This window comes from Bos grunniens, chromosome 13, assembly GCF_055505025.1.
Source record: "Bos grunniens cultivar Pamir isolate PY7600 chromosome 13, Bosgru_T2T1.0, whole genome shotgun sequence".
Lineage (NCBI taxonomy): Eukaryota > Metazoa > Chordata > Mammalia > Artiodactyla > Bovidae > Bos > Bos grunniens.
In genome coordinates this window covers 79418938-79438844 of record NC_141177.1, presented here as the reverse complement: position 1 = coordinate 79438844, position 19907 = coordinate 79418938, and the positions used below count along the sequence as shown (strand labels likewise).

General features: G+C 41.2%; 1 long non-coding RNA gene across 2 annotated transcripts in view; it reads right to left on the bottom strand.

Moving 5' to 3' along the window:
* Positions 1 to 19907, bottom strand: part of LOC147361281 (uncharacterized) — a 264942-nt gene that overhangs the window by 44006 nt on the left and 201029 nt on the right. The window contains exons 2-3 of one of the 2 annotated variants that reach the window (XR_015140008.1): positions 5549 to 5626; positions 4807 to 5266 (exon numbers count right to left, since the gene is read on the bottom strand). This is a non-coding gene — a long non-coding RNA (uncharacterized LOC147361281). Of the gene's footprint in view, positions 1 to 4806; positions 5267 to 5548; positions 5627 to 19907 lie in introns of those variants that run through there. The other variant, XR_015140009.1, reaches the window with a different exon arrangement.

Sequence of the window (19907 nt, the reverse complement as noted above, 5' to 3'; positions counted from 1 at the left end):
GAGACTTTGCAATGTGATTAAGGAATTTGAATTGGAGAGATCATTCTGGGTGATCCAGGTGAATTCAGTCCATCACAACGGCTTTGTAAATAAAAGCATGAAGGTTAGAGTCAGAGAAGGAGATGTGGTGATGGAAGCAGAGATAAGAGAAAGACTTTCGAAGGGGCAGCACTGTTGGCCTTGAAAATGGAGGAAGGGGCTGTGATCAAAGGAATGTGGGGAGCCTCTAGAAGACGGAACAGCTAAGGAAACAGACTGTACTTTACAAAATTCAGAAGGAATGCACCCTCTAAATCAGCCAACAACTGACTTAGAGCATTTCTGACTTCTAGAACTGAAGATAATACATTTGTCTTAATTTGTGTGGCTTGCTACAGCATCAGTAGGAAACTAACACACCAACCATCCGGAATGTAAATGACACTTTCTGCATCTGCCTTACCAATCATGGTCACTCTCAGCCCTCCTCCATCTGGTCTCCTGGCTCCTCTCTTCTCTGCACTGTCTTTACTGGTAACTGACAATGATGATGTTCCAAAATCCTTTGATCACTTTTGGGCCCTTTTATTAGTTGACTTTTGGGGAGCATTTGGCAAGAAACTTTTCCTCACCTGGGTTTTCTAGTTGGGCTCCTTGGTTTGCAGTGAGATTGCCTCCTTCCTTTTCCTTCTATTAATAGTAATGAGATGCATTAGACAGCTTCTCACTTGGCTTCCAGTGAGCCCCACCTCCTCAAAGTCACACCACATGATATGCCCTCTCCTTGAGTGTGTGCTGGAAATAGTGATGATGATGAATAAATACGTCTGAAGTGATGGGATGTTAGTTCTAAAGGTAGTTCAAGAAGAGAGTGACTTCCATGTTGTCATAGTCTCTTGCCCTCTTGCTTGCTTGCTCTCATGAAGCCAGCTGCCATGAGAGGCACTCTACGGAGAGGCCCATTTGACAAGGAGTTGATGGAGCCCTTTGGTCAACAGTCAGAGAGAAACCGAGGCTCACAGTGCTACCCTGGAGGAACTGGATGCTGCCAGCAAGCAAAGAAGTGACCTTGGAATTAGATCCTCCCCCAGTTGAGCCTTGAAATGAAACCATAGCCCTGAATACAATACCTGAGTTTTTGCCCTGTGAGAGAACTTAAGACAGGTGCACCCAGCTAAGCTACAACCAGATTCTTAACTCATACAAAACTGTAGGATAATAAATGTTTGCTGTTTAAAAAAAAAAAAAAAAAAGATGACTTTTTCTCTCTTTAGGCACCAATTAATCAAAGGGATATCTCAGATGTGTGTAGAGAAATAGTTTAAGTAAAAGGCAAATGCTGGTCAACTTTAGCAATATATCTGGATGTTTTGGTGAACATATGCCCCAAGTATCTGCATGTTCTCATTTCAGAATGTCATGTGGCTTTAATTTCTTAGCATTATTTGAATAATCTTTAGGGCTGCACACACAGGAAGTAATTTATAATGATATGGAATTTAGATCACATTCATGCACTTAAGTGCTGTATTTTTATTGTTAAAGTCTGTTGGTAAAAGAGTAATAATTGTTGCCTATTTAGACTTTCCTAGAGATTTTTATCTCTTTTATTTGATATATTTCTCCTTACTGTTTACATAATTTATAATTTGCAAATCGATGATAGCCAAAATCTTAATAATAGTAACTAAAGCACAATGTGTAGAAAGCAGGTCAAAAGTAACATGGGGCCCCAGCTTTCTAAATTGAAGCATCTATTGGCTCAACCTTCTAAGAGGTAGATTTTCCTGGACATTTCCCACCCAGCGCGATTGATTGGCCACCATGGCCATAGATATTTTTCTTATTTCTGTAAAACAATTAATTCACATGCAATAGGAGAGTATGATCTATACAAAATACTCATTTTATCACTGAACTCATAACCACTGCACAGCAACTCTTACACCAATTTTCATATGACTCTTTGACTATCGGTCCTCAAATTCTGTCCTCATTCAGGACAAATACCAATGGCAACCTGTCCATTAATCTTATCTCTCTGGACAGCTACTTACCTCTCTTTACTTCCTTCATTTGTTTTGACAGACATCAACTCATTTTTCAAATGAGAAAGTAATTGAGAGACTCACTGACCATCAAACAGCACTAACGGTACAGGGCAAAATGGAATAGAGCATCTTGAGTTCTGCTTCAAGGGATTTAAAAATTGTTCTTCTCTAGAAATGTGATCTCTTCATACTGGACTTCTGCTTCAGGCTTTCCATAAAGCCTTATTTTAGCACTGAATTATATTGTCCAGGGTTCTGGACCAGCTAGGTCAGCTACACAATATTCCTGGCATTCAATTAATTCAGTGTCAATTAACATTTAACCATGAAGATTTATACTATAGGATGCAAAAAAACAGAAACAAACATCCATCAGGTACAATGAACCTGGCAACCCTCCCATATACTATTATGGCAGTTGATAGATTTGAATCAGTGAAATTGACTCATTTATTACACAGTTATGTTCTTATCTATTCTTCATGTAACCAGCTTTATTGTGGAAGCAGTCTTTCCATTAAACAAATGAATATTCTAAATATTATCTTGCTGCTGCTGCTAAGTTGCTTCAGTCATGTCCCACTCTGTGCGACCCCATAGACGGCAGCCCACCAGGCTCCCCCTTCCCTGGGATTCTCCAGGCAAGAACACTGGAGTGGGTCACCATTTCCTTCTCTAATGCATGAAAGTGAAAAGTGAAAGTGAAGTCACTCAGTCGTGTCCGACTCTTAGCGACCCCACGGACTGCAGCCTACCAGGCTCCTCTGTCCATGGGATTTTCCAGGCAAAAGTACTGGAGTGGGGTGCCATTAGAATTATAAAGATGACAGGCTAAATCATTCCTTCAAGAAGTTCAGTTCAAAGAGAAAGATGTATGAAGACTAAATGTATTTCCACATGGTAAGAATATTAACAGAAGCAGGCCCAGGGTGTTACGGGAGACCAGAAGTGTGTCATGGACTTTGGTAAGGGAAGTTACACATGGCATCCTTAAAAAATGGAGCCTGAGTTAATTCTTACAGGTTATGCAGGATTGGTTCAGGAAGAACAAAGGAGAAGCAGCAGGCCTGGCAACGTGAGAAAGACATGGCCAGGAACTGGGGTGGAGGGTAATTATATATAGGTAATTTAAACCAGACCATAAAACTCAGGAGTTACAGCAGACAAAGCCCAGGAGATGATGACAACTTGTTTCTTGGTATTACTGCAGATGCAGTAATTCTCTTTGGAGTTTTCTCTGAACCTCTAACCTGCCTGAAGAGCTCCCAACTAATACATTCTTTCCAAGTAAGGTTTTCCACACAACAGGGCTCTTACAACAGGAGGTTTCTGGATCTTTTCTCCCATTCTGTATTGTTCTTTCATTCTTCAGAGGAATGTGGTTTTCCCATCCCAGCCCAGGAGTGTGGCTGTATTTAGGGGGCTTCCCTGGTGACTCAGTGGCAAAGAATCCACCTGCTAATGCAGGAGATGAGGGGTCGATCCCTGGGTCAGGAAGATTCCTTGGAGAAGGAAATGGTGACCCACTCCAGTATTCTTGCCTGAGAAATCTCATGGGTAGAGAAGTCTGGTGGACTACAGTCCATGGGGATCAGAAAAGTCGGACAGGACTTATTGACTAAACAATAACAATAACATTTCCTGACTCTTGCACCTAAACCTAATCAAACTGTTCCTATTATTAACCGTTCCTGTGGTAATTGGCCCAAGTCTACCCTGAATCCAATAAGATGTTACTTACAACTCTGAAAGATTCAGTTGTGAAAAAAATGTACATATGTACAACATGTGCCCACATGCCCACGCATTGTATCCCCTCTCCTTCTCGTTGTTGGACATTCCACAGAAATTTGGTTGCAAAGACCATCACTGGAGTTGTATTAATTTTGTGGTGAATTAGAAACAACCTGAGGAAAATGAGCACATATACACATATACACAACACAGTCAGCCATCCACCAGTTCAGCTCAGTTCAGTTCAGTCGTTCAGTCGTGTCCAACTCTTGTGATCCCATGGACCACAGCACGCCAGGCCTCCCTGTCTATCACCAACTCCCGGAGTCCACCCAAACCCATGTCCATCAAGTTGGTGATGCCATCCAGTCATCTCATCCTCTGTCATCCCCATCTCCTCCTGCCCCCAATCCCTCCCAGCATCAGGGTCTTTTCCAATGAGTCACTCTTCACATGAGGTGGACAAAGTACTAGAGCTTCAGCTTCAGCATCAGTCCTTCCGAAGAACACCCAGGGCTGATCTCTGTTAGAATGGACTGGTTGGATCTCCTTGCAGTCCAAGGGACTCTCAAGAGTCTTCTCCAACACCACAGTTCAAAACATCAATTCTTTGGCACTCAGCTTTCTTCACAGTCCAACTCTCACATCCATACATGACTACTGGAAAAACCATAGCCTTGACTAGACAGACCTTTGTTGGCAAAGTAATGTCTGATTTTTAATATGCTGTCTAGGTTAGTCATAATTTTTCTTCCAAGGAGCAAGCATCTTTTAATTTCATGGCTGCATTCACCATCTGCAGTGATTTTGGAGCCCAAGAAAATAAATTCTGTCACTGTTTCCACTGTTTCCCCACCATCCACACACATATATATGTATAAACACACATTCATAGATTATAATAAATTTACATTTATAAACTCATAAATATAGGCTCATAAACTCATTTAATAAAAACTTAAATCAAGTTTTCTGTTACTGTATAAACATGAAAACTATTCATGATGTATATTTAGTTGAACAAGTTACACTCCAAAACTTCTTTCTCCTAATTTCGCTTCTAAAATGTTTCACACACACTTACATACCCCCAGAGCCAAAGAGTAGAAGGTAGAAGACCATATCTCAAATTTTTACAAGGGTTTTATGGATAACTCTATTAGCAGTATTTTTGTTTTCTTTTCTCTTTGTACTTTTCTTATACTTCACAACTTTTAATGATGAATATGCATTACATTTATTTGCCTTAATTTTTAAAAATATTATAAACCTGCAGAAAACTCTAGGCAATAATCTAGTTAACAGCCTGATAAGCTTAGAGATGTTATCAAGGAAGCATCAAGTGAATGACTTGGCCATGGGTGTCAAAAGAAGCAGCGTAGAATCCAAGATCTTTACTTCAAGGCCAGTTGCCCTTCCACATTCTGCTCCTTCCCCTTCCATCATAAAAGTCTTATTCTTTTATGGGACCTTTTCTTCCTCTTCATTCTCTTAGGCAAGCTCTATGTAGAAGCAGCAGCTTACATTACCATATGTAAAATAGATAAACAAGGGGAATTTGCGGTATGGCTCAGGAAACTCAAACTGGGGCTCTGTATCAACTGAGAGGGGCGGGATGGAGAGGGAGGTGGGACGGAGGTTCAAAAGGGAGGGGATATATGTATATCTATGGCTGATTTATGTTGAGGTTCAACAGAAAACAGTAAAATTTTGTAAAGCAATTATCCTTCAATTAAAAAGTAAATTAATTAAAAAAAAAAAAAAAGAAACTGCTTCAAACTCACCCTCTGGTCATAGATATGGCAGAGTTCAAGTCTCCTTCACTTCTTAAGCCAAAGTTCAAAGGTGCTGCAGAGATTTGCCTAGAATTTAGATATTAGAATAGAATAGATGAACTATAAACAAATCAATATATAAATAAAATTATTTTAGACTTTTGTAAAATGTTACTGGGTTTATAAGAGGGTGGTATCAATCCAAATAAAATGGAAGGCACTTAAAAATGTTCAATTTGTCCCCACTTTAAAAGGCATGGGTGTACTAATATCATAAATTGAAACAGATTTAATAACTACAATGATATTTTTGCAATTTAACACTGAAGCCAATAGCAATTTAGTTTTATATTGGAGACCAATACATTCTTGGATCATTTTCCTAAGATTTACCTGCTTTGGGCTATAAACTTTGGAACTCATTATAAGTCCTGGAAATGCACTGACAGACGAGAGGAGACCTGCCACAAAAGGTCGTCAGAGTTGGGATCTTTGTTTTCTTTGAATACAGGTAGATGGAAGCCTCTAGTCTCAGTGTTCTTTGTTTGAAGACTCTGTGTTTGCTGCCAGTGTCCAATCTTGTCACCATTTCGCCATTCTTAGCTGGGGGCCAGCCCCTTTCTCTCTTAGCACTTCATCTGTTCTAATATTGCTTCCTTGAATCCCTTTGTCGCTCTCTATTCACCAATTATCTAAACTTTAGGACTCAGAGGAATGGAGACCATCTAGGCAAAGTTCCCCAGTGTATCTGCAGCTGAGCCCCCTTTAATAAACACACCTGGAGTCCCATTTTTCAACCTGGAAATTCTGCCAGGATGCCCAACCTCCGTTTAGGAAAGATTGTTTTTACTGACTACTAGAATTCAGGGATTTTTTTTTTCTTTCTGTTACAGGATTTCTTCCTAACCCATCTCAGAAATTTGGATATACACCTGCCCTCCAAAATGGTATGCTACCAATGCTCATTGAGAATCATTAATGTAATACTCTAATTTTATGTATTTTTAAAAAATGGCCCAAAGTTAGTACTTTGCCCAAGATTAAATGACTATTTATGAAGAGTACAGTTTTTTTTTTTTTTATTCCCACACTGGACCTCTGAAATAGAGCTGGGTCCAGAACTCAGGCCTCTTTGCTTCTAGTTCAATTTCTCCAAGCATCCGTTGACTACTGTTTCCAACTTTTAAATTCTAATCACTCCCCAAAGCTGCAATCCCACTAAGAAGACCATCAAATAGTAACTCCAGAAGTCAATTTAGTCCCTAAAATGGGTTTCAAATAGAAATATCCTCTGTGGTGGATTCATTTTGATATTTGGCAAAACTAATACAATTATGTAAAGTTTAAAAATAAAATAAAATTAATTTAAAAAATATCAATAATACGAAATTCCCCTGTGACTGGAAGACATTAGGATCATCCCCTATTAGCCCCTGCTGTGTCCAATTCACCTGTAATTAGATGCAATTAAGATCAGCACTTATTCACTGAACACCTCTTGTGTCGGGTTAGTTTCTGAAAATAAAGGAGTTAGCTTAAAAGTATTATTTGAAAAAGATTTTTCAACCTCTACTGATTTCTTTTTTCAACAAAGAAAATAAAGCCATTTTTTCTCTCTCTGCTTTCCAAATTCTGCTAACACTGGTGGACACAGTAATCTATAGTAGGTGAAGCAGTGAAACAGTTTTATTTAGTCTCAGCTCTGGCCTGGCTCCTTATTCATAAAATGAAGGAGCTTAGGCAACTCATCACAAAGGTCTTTATGAACCCTAATGTTCCATGATGCTCTTTAATCCACATTCAACAAGGTCAAATTAATTCTTTTTGGAATTAATCATCTTGTAAAATGTTGTCAGGGAGCCAGTATGTTAAGAAAACAATATGCCCTTTGATCTAAACTCTTGCCATTTTCCTGAAATAAGTCCCTATTAACCATGATTATAAAATGACTCATGAAAACTACGTTTGTAGGGAGAGTCAATACATAACACCCACACACAGAGTAAATCTCTCACTCATGTGAAGAGCATGTTGCATAGGTGTGATATAAGTTACACAGCTCTTTCTAGAGGAGATTCCACTCTATCCTGACTCTTCTCATTTAGCCAAAGTTTACCAAGGGAATGTCTTACAGCCAAGCTCATTTTGCTGCTGCGACTGCTGCTAGGTCGCTTCAGTCGTGTCTGACTCTGTGCGACCCCATAGACGGCAGCCCACCAGGCTTTCCCGACCCCGGGATTCTCCAGGCAAGAACACTGGAGTGGGGTGCCATTTCCTTCTCCAATGCATGAAAGTGAAAAGTGAAAATGAAGTCTCTCAGTCGTGTCCGACTCTTTGCGACCCCATGGACTGCAGCCTACCAGGCTCCTCCGTCCATGGGATTTTCCAGGCAAGAGTACTGGAGTGGGGTGCCACTGCCTTCTCCCACCTCCACACTAGGCAGCTCATTTTCACCAACCAAGATGATGTATTGAGTGAAGACCATGATCCATATGGTGAACCAGAGTCTCTTTTCAAAATGACTAGTTTGTATCATGCTAATTACCTTCACAAAATCGAAGAGAGATCAAGCATCTTGACATCCATTTAGTGAAAAATATGGTCCCTAACTGTGGCAGGCGCCCTTTAAGACAGAGACCAAAGATTTTTGCCCCCTGGTATGCATACCCTTGTGTGTGAGTTGGACCTCTTGACTCACTTACAGAGAGGACACAGGGAGGCAGAAGCCACAGCCCTTTTGCAGCCTAAGTTTGGAGCTGACATTCTATCATAGGTTACAAAAGGGCTGTGGCTTCTGCCTCCCTGTGTCCTCTACCTCCCTCTGTCTCTCTTTCTCCTTCTGTCCTGGAGCCCTTTTTCTTGGGAAGCAGGCTATCATTTGTCAGACCTGATGGTGAGGCCAACGTGTCAAGGAGCTGATATCTCCAGCCAACACTAGCGAGGACCTCCGCCCTGCTGACAGCTGTGTGAGCCATCTCGGAAGCAGATGCTCCCCAGGTTGGGTCTGGACTTGACAGCAGCCCCAGAGAGCACCTTGGCTGTTGCTGGTGAGAGACTGAGCCAGGGGCACACAGCTAAGTTGTAACTGGATTTCTGCCCCATGGCAGAAAGATAACAAACACTTTCAGGATGCTAATTTGGGGGTAAATTCTTATGCATCAATAGATAACTAAACCTCTACCACGGTCATAGGCGTGACCACACAATTTGACGAGGAATGGCTTGGGCTAGGAGTCCCCTTGGTCTAAGAGGAACTCTTACTGCCTGCTCTCAGACTTGCCATCTTCTTTCTGGCAACAGTGGAGCTTCAGGAATGGTTCATGCTCTCCCAGTGTATCCCTTCCATCAAAGCATCCTGGCACCATCTGCCAGCGGGGAGCTGGCCAGCTCATTGTCAGCTATGGTAACAGAAATCTCATCTCAAGTATTTTCACTTCCTCAAACTCATGTTCAAGCAGAGCTTCTGAAATTCCTTTTTGGCAAGTGTTTCTTCTACTGCTTCTTTAGTCAAATAATCACATTTTCAAACCCTTTGCCCTGGGATATCCATGCATGCCAGTTGCCTAGCTTGCTTCTCTGGAGCCAGTGCTTGCCTAATAGCTGAAGTATTTGCCTGGTTCCTTTACTTTGCTCCTGGCCTCTTACATGGTATCCACATTAAAAAAAAAAAAAAGTACAGCTTATTTTGCCACTGGTCAGCATTTCAAGAACAAAGAAATACCACTTTTCTTATAAAATTTTTACAGAAGAAAAGGAAAATGATAAAATGATTTTGGGGGAATGCAAAGCCGCACAAACCAAGGAGAGGCAAACTCCACTTGTTTAGGGCATAGTCCAAAAAAACAGAATTAGGGCTCTGGAAGAATTTAAAGAAACATTTGACCATTTTATCAGGATGATGAGTGGGCCTCAACTATCTAAACTATTGGAATCATCTTTTGGAAAGAAGAGCTTGTATTACAGAGCCCAGTGAGCCACTACATGCATCTATATATTTATAAACGACTTACACTTATCTATTCTTATATGTGGACAGGTACCAGAAGTAAAAGCTTTTAAGAGCAGAGTTTCTAAGACCCATTTTTTAAGATTGAGTCTTTGGACTCAGAAGAGCAGGGAAAAACAACCTCCCTGCAGTGAAGATGTGACTTTTAACAATGAAAAATTACAGGGGGAGAGGGTTGGAGAACTACCATGCTCATCCTCCTGACCCAACCTGGGCTGATGCTGACTCAAAATGGTTACATTCCATATTTGATGCTGTTTGAATTAAAGAAGCAAGTTTTCCATTTTCTTCAGTTTATTCTGGCCTAAACTACAGAACACTGTAATGCCATGGTAGTATTGAAGCCGTGGGAGTAGCTCACATGGCATTGCTTCTGGTACGGTGATCTGACGTTGACAGCAGTTAAGTTCCTAAGAGGCTGAACTAGATCTGAGAAGAATCAGGTAGTCCACCCCACAGGCACTGACTGGTTAACGCAGGCTCCCCAGGATGTGGATTTATCTGTATATTAAGACAGAGATAGTCTTGGGAGAGAATTAGGAACTTAGACAAGTCAAGTTATATTTGGTGAACCTACCATCTCTAAAATTAGTATGCTGCTGCTGTTGCTAAGTCGCTTCAGTCGTGTCCGACTCTGTGTGACCCCATAGATGGCAGCCCACCAGGCTCCCCTGTCCCTGGGATTCTCCAGGCAAGAACACTGGAGTGGGGTGCCATTGTATAAATTTATATAAATGTTCCAGTCTCTTCCCAGATTCCCGATAATGGACTATTAGGAATTAGATCATTTGTTCTTGCTCATTCTGCCCTCCTTAGTTTGAGGAGAGGCCACGAGAAAGATAAAGACAGGCCCCTGTGGCTGTGCTAGGCAGGTGGCCCTGGGTGCATTTAGTAGGAAAGGAAATAAGCCAAGAATGGATCATACATTCAGCTATTCTCATTGTCACTCTTTCTTCTGGTGTATTATATGTTCTTCAGAAGGAGAGTCGTTTATGATCCTCTATCAAGTAAAATTTGATGTAAATGACTAGTTTAAATGAAATCAGCCTGATAGCCCAGACCCTGAACTACTAGGGAATGGAAAGGTGTATCTTGGCTGTGCTTCTTGCAGCGTGCCACCCTGGGTTTCCTAATATCAAAGCTGACATATAAAAGTGAAAATCTTGAATAATTGTCTAATTTCTTTTATTTTATTGGCTGTATCATGTGGCATGCAGAATCTTTGTAACACAATGGGTTGTACTGAAGATAATATCAAAAGTGCCTGGAGAGCCAAAAAGCTATTCAATTATGAAAATGAAATTTGTTCATTCACGTTGGACTCTTTGTGACTCCACATTATTATTATTATTTTGTTGTTGTTGCTTGAAAAATGATCATTTTACCAACTGTGAAGTAACAACACATCTCCCCATTGATGTCTAAGAGTGACCTACATGAGTAGCAACAAGACAAGGGTGGATTGGTGCTTCTAATTCTTACCTACAGAGATTTCCCATTTAGTTCTATTTTCAGAGTCAGTTTGATTTATATCCAGGCACATCTGGGATTTGGTTGGATATAAATCAGTGGCTCAGAAATGTTCTTGCAACACTCCACCCTCACAAGTATTCTGCACCTCTTTCTTGATGCCTGATAGAAATCCCCAGCAATGTCTTTCATTCCCCACTAAACACTATGTTTCAAAAGCCATTGCTCCAAAAGCTATTGCAAGATGAGATCATGCAATGATCTAAATCCAGTAGAAGTTAGGAAGGGCTGAGGGGCTGATGGTGATTGCTTCCTGAGAGGGGGCACTGGCAGTGTGTGTTGGGGGTGGCAGGAAGAACAGGATACTAGGGGTCTGAAGGGTCACTCTTGTGCAGAAGTGAGGATCCAGTCGGACTGATGGCAAACTTATGGCTATGTTACCCAAGAATGTCAAGCTTTAGTAAAACCAGAATTTGACACCAGATCTTCTCTTAGAGGTACTAACATGTTTCCATTTCGACGTTTAAAATGGCAAAGAAGACAAATTCCAAGTATGTTCTATTCAGTTTTGTGACTGTAAAGTAAATTTGATTCAGAAGACTTATAACTAAGATTCTGATCATGCAGAATTTTTCAGCAAATACTAAAGGACCATAAAAGTAAATATTAAATTCAGAGAGGTAAAATTTGGCCAGTAAAAATAGACTTTTTTTCCCAACTGGCTCAATATTCAAAAATCCAGATCGGAGAGGTTCAGAAGATCTTCACTTGTAAACACAGTCAAACTGGATTTAAGTAGGGGAGAAATCATTTACTTTTGCCCAGCATGGAGCCCTAGGAGTTAACTGTAGTGGGAAAGATAATGGAGGTTTGAGATAAATCCTCCCCTGGCCAGAGACAAAAATTTAGACCTAAGATTGCATCCAACTTTCTCTCCGTCAAATCCTGCATGATGGAAACTTTTGAGTGAAGACATGAACAAAGGCCACAGGACTGAGATAATCCCTTTCCACCTGTGAAAGCGCGTCTGCTCCCGCTCCTGTCAATTCAGGGTGGTTGCCCAGGCTGCGACTGTAGGGGCACAGACATGGGAGGATTAGGTCTGAGTTGCCAGGCAGATCAGATAATTCCCTTTTTAACAGCCTGAGGCCCAGGAATCATTTCCTATTGGATGCAAATCTTTGTTCTCCCCGGAGGTCTCAGCATCTCTCGTGGTCAGTCCTTGTCCTGGGACATCAGGAGTTTTTCTTGTTTGTGGAAGATCTCTGTTGTGAGTGTGCTCTGCACACCCCCAGCGCAGCCTGCTGGGGAGGAAGAGGCTCAATTTTCAAGTCCTTCTGCCACTCCCTTTGAAACAGGACTGGTTTGAAAGGGCCTGAGGATTTACTTCCTGGCTGGGACTTCAAAGCATAGAGGAATGCTTGATGTAGTGCTCCAATGCCTACAGGTCTATTTTATTGTTATAAAATAAGGGCAAGTTAGCCACATGTTTATAAACACCCCATGGCAACAAACTCACCAGTATGAGGGTGTAGCAGGAGCTACGCCTGCACAAGAGGTGGAAGTGGGGAGTGGGTTTAGCCTCAGGGCTCCAAGCCCAAGCTGGGCGGACTCAATTCCGCTGAGGAAGTGTTTCCAGGGCACCAGAGAGGCAGCACCCTTTCCTCAATGCTGGAGCACAGTGCATTTATTTCCTAGGAAAGGGTAGCTGGCTGCACGACTGTGTGCCATGTTGACACATTCTGAGCATGTAAGACAAACGTGGGATTCAGAGGGCTGCCGGGGGGTTAGGGAAAGAGGTCAGCATCACGGTTAATGGGACCAAAGCTTAGACCTTCATTGGCCCACCAAGTGGTCAGATGGCAGGGCAGGATTCGAGGGTGCTATGTCTGCAGGTCCCAGCCCCAGAAAGAGCTGGCTCAGTGCATTTGTTTAAAATAAGTACTTCATTTTCTATGAGCAGCAGAAGAGGAAAAGGGCAAACAGAAGTAACAGAATAGAAAAGCAGAAGAAAATAGAAAGGTAAAATAGCGAGAAAATGAGCCAAGGGGGGTCTTGGTTTAAGTGCCCTGAGCTTGGCTTCAAGCAGGGCCTCAAGTGCACTTGATATTTGAGGCCAGACCCTCCAGGAAAAGGGAAGGGAGGGAAGCAAGAAGAGGGAGGGAACTGCGCTGAGATGAAGTCCGGCCTCAGCCAGATCCCTGGGAGCACTGTAGCGTGCCCTGAACGGAGGAAGGAGGACCAGCTCTTTACACTCCGGATGGCTCAACTAAGTGGAACTTCCTGGGTGGCAGAGGAGCAAGGAGGTCACACCCTTCAGGCTGATGGTTCCTCCTGGGGGCAGTTCTCTGGAGGAGGGCAGCCAATACCCCCAGCAGCTGGTAGACGGGTATACAAGCCAGGAAAGTGATCTGGGAGGGTGCCAAGAGCAGCCTCTCCTGGGCCTTAGTGGGGACACACAGAGGTTATTCACATTGCCAGGAAGAGCCTATTCATTTCTCATTTTTTTTATTCATCCCTGTGTGGGAAGGATTCATGTAGGCTAGAACAATGGATTTCAAAACATTGGTCCCCTGGAAGACTGTATCTGAATTTCTCAAAGAGCTTTTTTGAGAAATACAGATGGCCAAGCCCTGTCCTCATGAATTGTGATTCAGGACATTTGGGATGGAATTGGGCAGTCCACATTAAAAAAATTCCCCTTCTCTGGTAATTCTATCTCTAAGTATATACCCAGAGAAAACGTCCCACGTTGTCACAGGGAGATAGGCTGAAGGAAGCTTGTTGAAGCACTACTTGTGATAGTGAGAAATGAAACACCCAGAGTCCACTCATGAGGAAAGAGTGAAATGAATTATGATGTAGTCATTCCATAGAGTACCATGTGCTGTGTGCTAAGTTGCTTTAGTTGTGTCCAACTCCTTGTGACCCCATGGACTGTAGCCCACCAGGTTTATCTGTCCACGGGGATTCTCCAGGCAAGAATACAGGAGGGGGTTGCCATTTCCTCCTCCATAGAATACTTCACATTAGTTAATATGAGTAAGGTATCTCAGTATAGATCCACACTGATAAATATAGAAAACCTAAAGTGGAATGAAAACAGCAAGATGTAGCACAGTGAATAATACACTGGATATAGATAAAATTTTAAATATAGACATAAAACATTATTATGTATTCACATATATATGTATATACATAAAAATATTTCCACTATTTCTATACAATTGTATTTAATTTTTTAAATACCTTTAAAAGACTCTAACAAAATGCAAATAATCATCACCTGAAATATAATCTCATCAGATAGGTTTTCTTTGTTTTTACTTACATAGGATGGTCCTTTTCTCCATTACTGTTCTCTCCTAAACTTGCTTTGTCGTGTGTGTGTGTATGTATCAGTTATCTCTATTCTTCCATTTCCTTCACTAGGCTATTTTACATTATTCTTAAGTATTCCATTCCATTCCATTGTATTTTATTTTATTTTTTGGCCACAGTGCATGGCATGCAGGATCTCAGTTCCCTGATTAGGGATCAAACTTGTACCCACTGATGTGGAAGCATAGGGTTAAGACCTGGACCACAGGCAAGTCCTGATATTCTGTAAGCTCTCCTTCAGCTCTACCCAAACTTCCTAGAAAAGTCTCTTGGGTGAATAACATGTTTTGTGATGATCAGCAAGTCTGTGGGATATCAGACATGTAGCAGAGGACACACTGCAGAATTCAGTTTGACCTAAAGTTTATTCTCAAGAGAACTAGGTTAATCCAACTGATTAGTTGAGTTTTAAATTTGATACTTTGTAATCAAACAGCTTCAGCTAAAAAGCAAATCAAGCAAATTAAAACACTGTCTTTCACACATGCACCCTCACACACACACACACACCCCATAATCAAGAGTTGAGTCATCTTGGGCCTTATTTTAACATTCTCAGATTAGATGAGCAGATGCATGCCCTCCTCTGTCCACGTTCTAAAGTTAATCTCAGTAAGTGGATCCAGCAGTGGAATGAAAGTGATTCTCATTGAGCCAGAGATGACATTGGGTTGAAGTGTTTACACTGAGTCATTTAGAATGGATTATTTAAAGGGGAAAAAAGCATTGTATACAGTCCACCTATATTGGAAGGACTGAAGGATCTGCCTCTTGAGAAATTTGTATGCAGGTCGGGAAGCAACAGTTAGAACTGGACATGGAACAACAGACTGGTTCCAAATAGGAAAAGGAGTATGTCAAGTCTGTGTATTGTCACCCTGCTTATTTAACTTATATGCAGAGTACATCATGAGAAACGCTGGACTGGAAGAAACACAAGCTGGACTCAAGATTGCTGGGAGAAATATCAATAACCTCAGATATGCAGATGACACCACCCTTGTGGCAGAAAGTGAAGAGAAAGCCTCTTGATGAAAGTGAAAGTGGAGAGTGAAAAAGTTGGCTTAAAGCTCAACATTCAGAAAACGAAGATCATGGCATCTGGTCCCATCACTTCATGGAAAATAGATGGGGAAACAGTGGAAACAGTGTCAGACTTTATTTTTGGGGGCTCCAAAATCACTGCAGATGGTGATTGCAGCCATGAAATTAAAAGACGCTTACTCCTTGGAAGGAAAGTTATGACCAACCTAGATAGCATATTCTAAAGCAGAGACATTGCTTTGCCAACAAAGGTCTGTCTAGTCAAGGCTATGGTTTTTCCTGTGGTCATGTATGGATGTGAGAGTTGGACTGTGAAGAAGGCTGAGTGCAGAAGAATTGATGCTTTTGAACTGTGGTGTTGGAGAAGACTCTTGAGAGTCCCTTGGACTGCAAGGAGATCCAACCAGTCCATTCTGAAGGAGATCAGCCCTGGGATTTCTTTGGAAGGAATGATGCTAAAGCTGAAACTCCAGTACTTTGGCCACCTCATGCGAAGAGTTGACTCATTGGAAAAGACTCTGATGCTGGAAGGGATTGGGGGCAGGAGGAGAAGGGGATGATAGAGGATGAGATGGCTGGATGGCATCACTGACTCGATGGACGTGAGTCTGGGTGAACTCCGGGAGTTGGTGATGGACAGGGAGGCCTGGCGTGCTGCGATTCATGGGGTTGCAAAGAGTCGGAGACGACTGAGCGACTGAACTGAACTTAACTGAAAGAAACACAAAATCACAACAAAACAGCAGAAAAAAAATTTTTTTATACAGAACACTTCAAAAAAGAGATTGTTCTGCTCAATGTTTTGTGTGATCCTGGATGGGTAGGAAGTTTGGGGGAGAATGGATACATGAATATGCATTGCTAAGTCCCTTTGCTATTCATCTAAAACTATCACAACATTGTTAATTGGCTGTTAATTTTTAGTTGCTAAATTGTGTCTCATTCTTTTGTGATCCTATGGGCTATATAGCCTGCCAGACTTCTCTGTCCCTGGGATTTCCCAGGCAAGAATACTGAAGTGGGTTGCCATTTCCTTATCCAGAGGATCTTCCCATCCCAGGGATTGAACCTGCAGCTCCTACTTTGGTGGGTGGATTCCGTACCACTGAGCCACCAGTGAAGTGCAGTCAGCTATACTCCAATATAAAATAAAAAGTCTTTTTTAAAAGGAAATTTCAGGTGAACCTTATGAGTTTCTCACAATACACAGTAGAGATGATTCTGGGTTTATAACTTGTTGGAGATAAAATTCAAGGAATATAAATGCAACCACTCCTCCAATTACTACTTCTTTTTTTCACATAAAAGAAAACTTCTTTTCATATATAAGTCTTATCAACTTCTACAGCACAATTAAATGCCTCAATTTAACTAACAGAAAAATCAGATATAGGCATGCAATTAATAATGGGCTCTTTGCTTATTTATCTTGATATGCAAGGGAGAAACCAGTGGGGTCAGTCCTAAATTTGAGGGGATGTTTCTATTAAAACATTTTTTTTAATGAAAAAGAAAAAGTTAGCAATGCCTGCTATTTAAAAATTGTATTGTTTCATTGTTGAGTTGGTCTCACTGTTTACAACCCCATATAAGAGTAACCTGGTACAGAGCCCAACTTCTATTCTAGAAAATAAATGTCAGAGTCAGGTGAAGTAAAATTTAGGTCAACAGTCTTCAGCCAGCAACGTATAGGCCTGCATTATTTTTTACATACTCTATTGGCTCAGAGGTTAAAGCATCTGCCTGGAATGTGGGAGACCTGAGTTCTAATCCCTGGGTCGGGAAGATCCCCTGGAGAAGGAAATGGCAACCCACTCCAGTACTCTTGCCTGGAGAATCCCATGGAGGGAGAAGCCTGGTAGGCTACAGTCCATGGGGTCGCAGAGAGTTGGACACGACTGAACGACTTCACTCACTCACTCACTCACTCACTCATTGGGAAACCAAAGTGGGAAAATAAACTAGAGAGGGAAGAGGATGAAAGAGAAAGGTGGTAGAGTGTTGATTACTAACCTTTGAACCTCCAAAGATGACTTTGTTATTTCCAAAGCCCCACCACCAACATGGATCCTAGGTTTTAAAACAAACAAAATATCTTTTGCTATTAATTTTTCTATTTTTATTATTTCAAAACAGACACATATAAACCCCAGTCAGGGCTTATAATCAAAATGAGATGAGATGATAAAATCTCAACTCAAAGCAAAGAAACTTTATTGAATTGTCTTCAACCACATCACAGACAAATGTGTGATTCCCTTTAGGTTTTTCTGCTTGTTTGTTTACTTTAGTTTTTTTTTTTTTTTTTTTTTTTTTACTTGGAAATTAGGAAGAAGCAGCATCTGTCTTGAGGACCTCTAGAGCACAAGGCAGAGACTTCCCTGGTGGTCTGGTGGCTAAGACTCTGTGCTCTCAATGCAGGCAGCCTGGGTTCGATCCCTGGTCAGGGGACTAAGATCCCCCATGCTGCACCTAAGAGATTGCATGCCACAACTAAACATCCCACTGCCGCATCTAAGACTTGGAACAGCTAAATAAATAAAGTTTTTTCTTTAAAGGAGTACAAGGTAAATGAATACCAGGAACAATGAGTGTAAGGAACCAAAAGGCAAAGGCATTTGAGCACTAACTTTCTATCCATCAAGATTGACCTCATATGCTCACATTGCAGCAAGACGGATAGGCAAATAGATTGGAATAGCAAAGGGTCTAGCAAGGGAGAAAATAAAGAGAAGTGGAATAAGGAACAAGGGAGTTCATGAGGAAGAATCCTCTGTCATAGACATTTCTAGTACCACTGATGACCCCAGTATGAGAGTTTACCTGCCTTTAAGTGTAGCAGTGCTGACCCTAGATATATGTACCTTAACTTATTAATAATTTGTTTCAGACATTTCTTCCTTAAACTTTATTTTCAGTACATTGGTTAGACTTCTTCCTATTCTGGAATGGATTTCCATTTCCCTCTCCAGGGGATCTTCCTGACCCAGGGATGGAACTCATTTCTCCTGCATTGCAGGCAGATTCTTTATTGCTGAACCACCAGGGAAACCCATTCAAACAGAAGGCCAACACTATAAAACATCTTATAACTAAGAGTCTGAATCTATGAAAGTCACCTAACAGTCGTGTCTACCATTTTCCAAAGACCCTGAATTATGTGAAATACCTAAAACAACATCCTTCAAGGTATATATGGTCATCTGATTTACCCAAACAGTAGTGATCAGTCAAAGTCCACTTGATCTCTCTCAAGATGTTCTAGTTTCCATAATATAAAGATAAAACAAAGGTTATATATCTTCTGGAAATGGTTGGGTTGATATTAAACATGTTTCTCTACTGCCTGACTTCTCCAAGTCTTTAAGAGACCAAATGAAAATGAAAGTACTCAGTTGTGTCCAACTCTTTGTGACCCCATGGACTGTAGCCCACCAGGCTTCTCTGTCCATGGAATTCTCCAGGCAAGAATACTGGAGTGGGTTGCTATTTCCTTCTCCAGGGGATCTTTCCGACCCAGGGACTGAACCCAGGTCTCCCATGTTGCAGGCAGACACTTTATCGACTGAGCCACCAGGGAAGCCAAAGGGTACTGTGAATGTACAAGACTGAACCACAGTATGTGGTGTTTCTCTCACCTTTCTGCACAGAGCTGCTGGGTTTTGGAACCTGTCTCAAGACCTGTGTGCCAGAGACTACACTTGAGGAAACACAGATGCAGAACTTAATCAGTAGGTTGACTCATACTTGGAACAGAGGATATGCTTCCCTGATCATACAAACGGATGCTTTTCTCTTTGAAATGAGACTCCCCTACCCAATCTGTATAAAAAGTGAAGGAGGAAGGATTCTTTAAGACAACATTTTCTTGGGCAAGTCAGATCCTACTGAATCCCACTGTAGTTGTCAAAGGGGTCCCTCAGTATCCGAATTTGCTTTTCCCTTGAGAGCAATACAGTGTGTGTTGCCAAATATTGCTTGGTAAGAGCTGATGCTGGTGTTCAAGTGGGAGGGGACATAGGTAAAAACCTATGGCTGATTCATGTTGAGGTTTGGTAGACACCAACACAATGCAGCAAAGTAATTATCCTTCAATTAGAAATAAATAAATTTTAAATAATAATATAAATTGAGAAAGAAGAATGAGGAGGATGATTGAAGAAGTAGATACTGAGGCAGAAACATCATTTTTAGCACATGAAACTCCTTGAGAAAATAAAGGGAAATTTTAAAAAATGAAAGAAAAATAAGTATAGTAATTATAGTATTTATTTAGAATTCAGGACCAGATGGTATTTTTTATTTTACTCTACTGTAGATACTTTTGGAGTTTTATAGCCACTTATTTCTTCAGGTGTAGTTCTAAAGACTCATTTTTTTAAACATTCTCACTGTTTTACAATCTGCTTTAGTTAAAGTGTAAATAATAGAATATTATGATCACTAGATCATGCACTACAATAA